This window comes from Ooceraea biroi, chromosome 2 (assembly GCF_003672135.1).
Source record: "Ooceraea biroi isolate clonal line C1 chromosome 2, Obir_v5.4, whole genome shotgun sequence".
In the NCBI taxonomy this organism is placed as follows: Eukaryota; Metazoa; Arthropoda; class Insecta; order Hymenoptera; family Formicidae; genus Ooceraea; species Ooceraea biroi.
The window spans coordinates 9,098,647-9,107,889 of NC_039507.1; the positions used below are offsets into that span (position 1 = coordinate 9,098,647).

General features: G+C 41.4%; 1 long non-coding RNA gene across 1 annotated transcript; it reads left to right on the forward strand.

Annotated features, from left to right (window-relative positions):
* Window positions 1-2,125, forward strand: LOC109610979. The gene is made up of 2 exons (XR_002193282.2): window positions 1-1,512; window positions 1,725-2,125. It is a non-coding gene; the product is annotated as an uncharacterized LOC109610979 (long non-coding RNA).
* Window positions 2,126-9,243: the final 7,118 nt, after the last annotated feature.

Sequence of the window (9,243 nt, forward strand, 5' to 3'; positions counted from 1 at the left end):
CAAATTAGAAGTTTCGTGCTTCGTGCCGGACAAACGTACATCCTCTTTTTTTTACAAACCATCATTCAACTATTGTATTTATGTTAAGAAGAATGCAATGAATACCTAATAATATGTAATAATAAAAATACTAGAAATATATAGTATTTTTATTCCGGACACATAACGTTTACCTGATCAGGACCTTGTTCAATTTCCATATTAGGAACGGATACGGCAGACATGATCCGGTCCAAACTTGTAAAATGCGTTACACCCCTTATCTGGGCCGAATTTGGTTTGCCAAATCAGGACCGAATGTCAGAGCCGGCATGCCTTACTCGGCCCTAACTTTTACCAAACACAATTTCCACCCGGGTTTACGTTGCTATTGTATCGTAAGATATATTCGTCCCGTTTGTATAATACTTGTAATAATAACGTATTTGAATATATGTTGCAACCCATATTATTAAAAACACTTAAAAAATATTATTAAAAACATTAAAAAAACAGGATAAATATATGTTACAATCCAATACATCATTACGTGATTATCACGTTTTCTCGTATCAGTAGTCCCGGCGCCGTGGTGGCCTAGCACGATGCACGCGAGTGCACCTGTTCGATTGCCTTTTTTTTATTATACACCAAGCGTATCTGCCCGCTGATTTATCGCGAATGATCAACGTCTTTGATCGTTAAGAAAGATATTCGCGGAGAAGATATTCACGGTTTCGAGTGTCGATATCTATCATCGATCAAATTACGGTTGATTAATGTATTTCCTATGTTGCTGTAATAAAAGTTGATACGTAACGTACCGATGCGATATGATGATAATAGTTTTATTAGCGAATCTAGCACATTTAAGTTAGCTTTTCACATGGAGAAAAAACGCAAAGATAGCGAATAATATTAAAATATATTTTTACGAAAATGCTGTTGCCAGAATTGCTAACATAAATAACGTACACAATACACAATACGTAAAATATGGCATAATATAAAAATGCATAGATAGGATCGAACATTTCTCCAAGTCTTTGTTACATTAAATTACATCACAGAAGGATGATTCGCCTTCGTAACTTTGTTCTTTGTCTTCGTCGACTTTGGTGGATATCGCATGTTATTTTTCGAGGATCCTAAGTATACGGTAAAATCAGAGACCGTGGCAAGGTTAATGAGTTGGCCGTGAGGCGAATCGCGTTTCACGTTTAGGCGGAGGGAGCCACGCCGCGTGCGATTACGCATGGTGCGATGTGACTCACAGTTGTAGCCATCCATCGCTCATTCGGCGCCGTCCGAGGAAGAGGAGAACGCGAAGGAACAACGTCTCCGTCGGTCGGAAGTACCGGAAGGGCCGACAGCTGTGGCGGCATGACTCACGCGAGTGCACCGCTGGCATACGTTATTAAAGCGCTCAATGGAGTGTCGTCTTGCTTTCTATTGTGTGCACAGTGTGTCGTCTCACAGTAGATGAAATCAATGGACAGGGACCACGAAACAGAAAAAGAAGCCGTGCAGCAGGTCTGTGAATTTTTAAACAGGTTGCAGCAGGTCTTTGAATTTTTAAGTCCTTTTCTCTCGCCTGTGCATCAATAAGAAATTCAGAATCAAAACGTCTGGGAGATGTAATATTTAATTACCATAAACAATTTTAATTAGCGTTGTTGTTTAGTTAGTTAACTTTTGAATTGATTCATACAATTATTTTTTATTTTGAGCTGTTTGGCTTGCAGTGAGAGATAAGACAATAAGAAATTGAAAGAAATTTCACGTGAAGCTCATAACGCGTGAAATGGGAGTTCAGAATTTAAAGGAAGAAAGAAGAAGAATGAAATTGCGAGGAAGAAAGCGCAGCTGAAAAAACGAGGGACCTTAGATTAGCGAGCGACGATTTCATCCTCAGGAAACGAGTCAGCCATCTTTTTAAGGGAAGCACGTGCCAGCTCATCGATTCGTAATTGCCAGCTTGACGCCAGACGACATATGACAAGCGCCGGATGTAACAAAGAACGTGCCCTATGCCAGCCCTCCGTTCTATCGACACCGCACCGCGGTTAACCCTTTTAAACCTTAAGCCTTTATATTTAACTTTGTCTCAATATTTTGTCCCTTTAATAAAGTTTTCTTGTGAATCTCTCTCTCTCTCTCTCTTTCGCCTTTTAATCGTAAAGATCTAACTTTTTAATATTCAGTATTAAATGATAAATTACGCAATGAATTTTTATTAAATAAAAGGATAATAATTTCTGAGATATAAAAATTTATAAATAGGAATCTTATGTGAGACACTTATTTAGGAATTCCAAAGATTTATAATGCTTACTTTCTTATAATTTGTAGGGGAGATAAGAATGTTATCTTTCTGATGTGATAAGATTCGGATAGCGCATGAATGATAAATGAATCATTCGGTTATAAATTCCTGATAAATTTCTTTTATGAGAAAGCTTTATCTTTCACGGTTTGTTTCTGCATTCGTATTATGACGGGGCAACTTATATTGCGGACTCTCCGACGTGTAGCCGGCATTTCGCGGATTCCATAGATCCTGAATGACTTCATGGGTACATGGAATCTATTCGCAATGCGCATCGCGATTGCACACGTTCCTTTCATTTATTTATATTCTTTCGACATGGAAATACCAGCGTGTTAACACATCGCTGCATAATGAGCATCTCTGTCACGCGTGATATCATACACGATATTTAATAAGCAGTATTAAACCTTGCGAATAATAAGCAGTTTAAAAATAAAAATGCTAAGAGACCAGATAATAGTTTGAAATTTAAATATGAAGAATCAGGAATGCAAAACCAATTTCAGCATGCCTATGTCATTACGTAAGGAAGACAAGCAACGGAATCAATAAATAAATTAACGTATCAAATCCTATAACAAACGTATGGCTTATTCCAGAATTGAGTCAGAATAAAATCGTACAGTATTATTTTACTTCTACGTAAACGTTTATATATTACGGATTATGTAATAACACATTCACCTAGGTACAAGAAAAGTTGACGCTCGAGACTCGCGCTATCCGCTATAATCAAGCTTCGAAGAAATACAGGTAGAAAAGAGCAGAAAAAGAATGCAACAGATTCCTGCGTACGTATCTCGCGGTTTCCGGTGCGGCGCAGGTACGAAGACACGGAGAGAACGGCCCGAGCGTGTTCCGGCGGCGGGTGCGATCGTTGTCCGAGTTTACTCCCGTTTCTCGCCGATGCGGACGGGGCAGGATTGCGATGGACGAACGCGAGCAAAGGATCGCGAGTTCGTGGAGGCTCGCTCGCGCAATTCGCCCGACCCGGGAGACCGCGACCCGCGCGGCGACGCAAGCGAGGCACGCGGCCGGCCACCCGACCTTGCGCGCGTACTCCACTTTCGAACGAGGCTGACCGCGAGGCGTGCCTCGCAATCGCGACGGCAACGAAGCGAGGCTTTACCTTTGCGCTCGATTTTTATTTAGCAGAACGCGAGACAACGTTCAAGTCCCCCATGCGAGACGGGGCCCGCATCATCCGTCGCGGGTCACTTCTGCCGCCGAGATCGCGCGGCGCGAGCGCACGCGATGGTTCTTGGAGAGGAAAGGGTGCCGGACAGGCGGATGAAGAGATAGTTGGGACAGAATGTTCGGTTCGTGTGAAATATGATCCTCGTGCTCGACGAGAGGCACAATTATAATTGCACTTTTAATTTAGATTGAGGCAAAATTGTGTTAGCTTGGTTCTTATATCATCAAAATCAGGTTTACAGCTTCCGCTCTTGGATAAATTAGTGTGCGAAAAGTACGAAAAGATTGTTTGATTGTACATGCATTCAAAAACTAGAATAGACAAATGATTTATCATGATCTCTAAATGCGTGACGAAGTAAATTCTGCAAAATTTATAGCGTATGTAATATTTTAATATATATTATAAAATGAAATTTTCCGATTATTGGATGTGTGAGAAAATTAATTTCAAGAACGGCGCAACCTGCTGTGCGTTCTTGAAGAAAAATGAGGTCTCTCATAGCTACGCAGATAACGTCGCGTGGATGCACGATAACGCGCTAACTATAATATTGATAAGAGCAAGTATTCGTTACAACCAGATGTTCAATATAGAAATGCAAATGATGTATATGTGTGCCATTTACCATTAGAATGTCACACTGCGCGTGCAGCCGTTTTCCTCACCGCGCGGTATTTCTCAATTAATTTTCTGCGACACGAGCAGTGGCGCGAATTGTCATTCCGTGAAGAAAATAATTATAATTTATAATGATACGTTCATATATCCCCATGAAGCCACTTGAATTATTCTCTTACTTTAAGTATATAAGCTAAATTTGCTTAAATAAGAATAACTTGTTCCACAATTTGTGCCATAAGCAGGATACTTAAAATTTCACGTCTGAATCGTAACGAAAAATTACATTAAATTTTACGTCGATTTCTATCTTGTAAATTTATATTCTATCTTTTGCCTTGCAACCAATAAAATCTTTTGATAAATAATATCTAATTCCTTAAGTATCATTCTTATAATATTATATTGTATTTAGAAAAACGAGCGTAAAAATAAATCAAATCTTTGTAGAATAATCTATAATTCGAATCGAGAAGCGATGATCTATGATTGAGTGAGCATTTCACGAGTACTACTTTCATTCAGATATACATCAGATTCAGTGTTCAAACTAAAAAAATGTTCATCGCCATATCAGTTGGTATTTAATCGAAAAGTAATCACCGTCTCCACACAAACACGATTTTATCGCTGGTACGCAAGAGACGAGCGGAAAGGCACGCATTCTTAAGAATACAATGGGCACGTGCTCTTTCATGGTGTATCTCGTTAAAGCAATTACGCGAATTGGATGAAATCTGAGCACGTAAGAAACCGCAGCGGTGAATTCTTGTTATCGTTATTATCAAGATCCAAGAACCGTTTATAATCTTTTTCTAAAACAGTACCTTTGGATTACTGTCTTTAACAATCAGCTTTAAACGGAGGTTGTTTCACGTTTCACAACAAAGCAATCTTCGTTTTTTACCCAGACTAAACACGCTAATATGTTTATTACGAAATCAAGAGTTCAAATTATTTTTTTTTAAATTAAATTATCAAGAAATTGTCTCGCTCGACCGACAAACCAACATGCAGAATATTGTTTTCTGGGATAGACAAGATAATAATAATTTAATAGTTAGGAACAGAACGCTAATCATTGTTCATTATAGCTCCTCTCATCGCTCGCCCATCAAAATTGCTTCATATGGATTCATCTGGAACGTGTCGTCGCTGCAAGTTTCGTATGCGTATACACAAACTCATTCTGATGTTTGCCCGTGACGAAATTTACCATACGCATGCGGCACACGCGCGTTTAATACGTCGCACGTTTCTTTGCACAGCGATATCACACTCGCGTTTCAAGCACGCTCGTTATGCCACGAGCGTGGCGCTACAAATCGATTCTCGATTTCTTAAACCTTGCCCTCTTAATTTTATCGCCTCCAAAACGACGTAGTCTGTCTTACTAATTATCTTATATTAATACAAACTAACCCAGCAAACACAAAATATAAACATTTTTCGGAAAAATGTTTCAGACAAAAGTTACTTTTCGATGGAGAATAAGAATCTGCAATAAAAAGTTGGGGTTTCAATTTAAGAAATTGAAGGTGATCTTCGCGTGACCTTCAAACGACTATTCAAGGTCAAACCAATGGTATCATCTTATGTCCCCCTCGAAATCGTGACATGTCTGTCTGAAACATTTTTTCGTATCTCTTTTAGTTTTTTAAAAAATCGACTGTATAAATTTAAATGGGCCACCCTGTATAACACAGAAGTAACACGTAATATAACAACTGTTATATGTTATTAATGTTAAGGTTGCATAATTTACTTTGTAACTGCAATATAACTGCGTTATAAAACTGTTATATTGCTCTGTTATACATTGGTTATAACAATATAGCAGTAATATAACTGAAATATGCGATATTATATAACTGTAATATTTGCATATTATGTCTATGTTATATATCATTTTAACATTCAGATGTCGAGTTGTCCGGTAGATGGCTTCGTTTCTCGCATGGAAAATATAATACAAAATATATATAGGAACGGTGATCACGGCAGGGCACAACTTGTATCGTAAGTCCATTTCTACGATGAAGTGGTACATTTTTGAACGAATAATAAATAAGAGGAAAGTACGAACTTGTACATAACGTTTAGGAAAATAAATTAAACATGCACCTGTAGTTATAGAGAGAGGAAGAAAGAATAAATAATATATATTCCATTTATATAACATTTAAATAACATTTTAGTAACACGTTATATTATTGTTATATTACTGCAATTTCGTTTGAGTGGGAAATTACAACTAACATATACGTTACATGTAACGAACATGTTATATTACATTCTGTTATATTATGGCAATATCATTGTTATGTGACTGTGTTTGCTGGGAATATTAAGATGGACATATTTGATCGTGAATCACGCGCATTTTTTTTGCTTCAAATGCGTTTTGAACGAATTATCTCCTCGTTTAAATTGCGATTAAACGAAGAGATAAATGCGTTTACAGACTACATCTTCGTTACGAGAATCGGACTCGTTCTGCGGACAGCCGAGTGCAACGCGCGGACAAACGGAACAGGATTCGAGCAGGACCCGGTAACGGACAGCGGTATTTTAAAACGCGACCCTGAATGCATCGCTAGAGATAGGAGCGAAAGTGAAAGTACCACGGTCCTCCGGCGATCATCCGGCGGATCGATGGTAGCACATCGACATCGGTCGCCGTCGATCGTCGCTCGCGCGAGCAATTCCTGCCGAAGAATTCCGCGACTAACTTCACGCTGCAGGAGACGCGGAACTTAACGGTCGTCCTTGAGCGCGCGCGCGCAGCAGTTCGTTCACTCGAAATCGTTGAAAACGTGAGATCTCACGAGATTCTCGCGTGGAATTGTTTTCGACTTGACAAGAGAAATGCACGTGTAATTAACTTACCCGAACGAATCGCGGCCGGGCGAAGCCGCCGTCGTCGACGATGTCACCTGCGACGATCGGGACGTTCATTGTGGCCGTCGTCGCATCGTGCAGCCCACACTGGCGATTCTTTCGACCGAACCTCCGTCGCCGATCAAGCTGGCCGGTCGCCGTCGAGTCACCGCGCCCGCGTATCACCGGACCCGTCGCGCGCGCTGAACATCGCCCGCTCGCCTTCGGCGATATCGATGTAAGCGACGCGAGCCGGTTGGCGATCCGATCACCAGCTCGCGAGCGGCCCGAGTCCCACGGCCCTGCTGCGACGTGTTTAAATTACAGCGCGCGCGCGCGCTGGTAACCGTCGCTGCTCCCCGAAGATCCTACTTGGAAGTCGATTCACTCGCGTGTCACGCGACCGATTAGTCCGGCGTGGAGTCGCTCGCGGAAGCTGCGACTCTCGATTTCGATCGGAGCCGGGGAATTCGCCGGCTGCAGGGAGACCGATGCTCGCGGTCGCCGCGCCTCGTCGCCTTGCCGGACTCGGTGAATTCGATCGGCGGAAGAACCGCGATCGCGGTTTCGGGATCGGCGGAGAGAGCCACCGATGTCAGCCGTCGTCGATCGGTTGGTCGATCACTCGGAACGACGCGCGCGACGAGCGTGCGAGAGCCGCGAACGCCCGCGTTGGACTGTCGCGCACTCTCGGAGCGCTGCGGCGCGCGCTCGTCGCGCGTCCGCGCGAAGGTACTACATGCAGGTAAACAAGCACACACGCACACGTGCACGCAGGGCCGGGTAAAGTAAATTGCCGCCGTGGGCCTAATGTGGCTTCTGCCTCCTAACGCGTCGACTGCCACGCAAGTTTTGTACGTTTTGCCCTGGCGGCCACACGCACAGTGCGTCGCGTGCTATTTAATTGATATAAAATATTCATTTCGCCGCTGTGGGCCCGGGCCCACTCTGGCCCCTTGTATCAATCCTGCACTGCGTGCATGCACACGCGCGCGGCCGGTCGCAGCTCCCTAGGCACGACAGCGACCGCCGAGAGCCATTCGATCGCTCGACGATGCTCGCTGAGAATCTCATAATTTTCTTTCGCAACTCTCGAAACACCGAAAATAATGTAACATAAAAGTCTCGCGAGTTCGCGCGTACTTGGTGCCCGATGAAACACGTTCCTTCGCAGCCGACTTCACTTCGAACGCGACGCTTCCCGCGTCGCACGCGATTGGCTGTTCTAACAATGCTCTTTATTTCTTATGTTTAAGGGGTTACATACCTCCAGAATTTTCAAACAATCGGTTTTTTTTATTACTGATTTTCATTCTTTATACTTTTAAAAATATAATAAAAAAAGAATTAGTGAAAAATTCCAATCCGTAACGAAGATATAACAATAAATATGACCGCGCGTCAGGAGGCGGGCCGCGGCGCAGGCTACCGCAAAGAAGCTCGAACAGCCCACAGATTACAGAAAACTGTACAAAATATAAAAATTATCGAGAAGGAAGGCACGCGATATGAAATTGGAATGGGAGATTAAGCTCACTACAAAAATTAATATTTACACGATTTTTACTTCTCAAACTTTAAACGCGTTTTTCTCGAAACCAGTTTTTTTGACACGGTCGGCACGATAACTCGAAGTTTTCAATACTTTTTAAAATTTTTTGTTCTCAAATCTTCGTAATCGTTTTGTCTATAGTCTATCGAGCCATTTTTTTGCAATTTTGTTTAATACAATTTTTATAAACAATTAAAGACCGAAATTTTTCATGAAAACATGAAGTTCAACTTTGACATGGCATAAATTGTTTATTTTTTTGAAATTAAAAAATCTGGCTCGATAGACTATAACTACAACATTACTTTACAAGAAATTTCTTGCATTTGTCAGATCCATCAATGTTACAAGAAGATATCATGCCGACTCTGAGGGGACATTTTTTTAGCAGCGGTCCAATTAATGCCACAAAACTTCATTTTATTAATATTCAAAAATTTATTATTAATTATTTTTTTACACTTAAAGGACCAGTAAATCATATGCAATTCATATTTTATTTTATTATTTCAGATATACCCCCTAAAACAATTCCCCAAACATATCAATTTTTCGCCGCTATGGAGGCATGTAACCCCTTAATAAATACGCCGGCGTTGACGCGCCTATACACGCGCATTTCATGATCATGCAAAAATGAAACATCTCTTCTTACGCAGCTACGTTCAGGTGCATCCGACG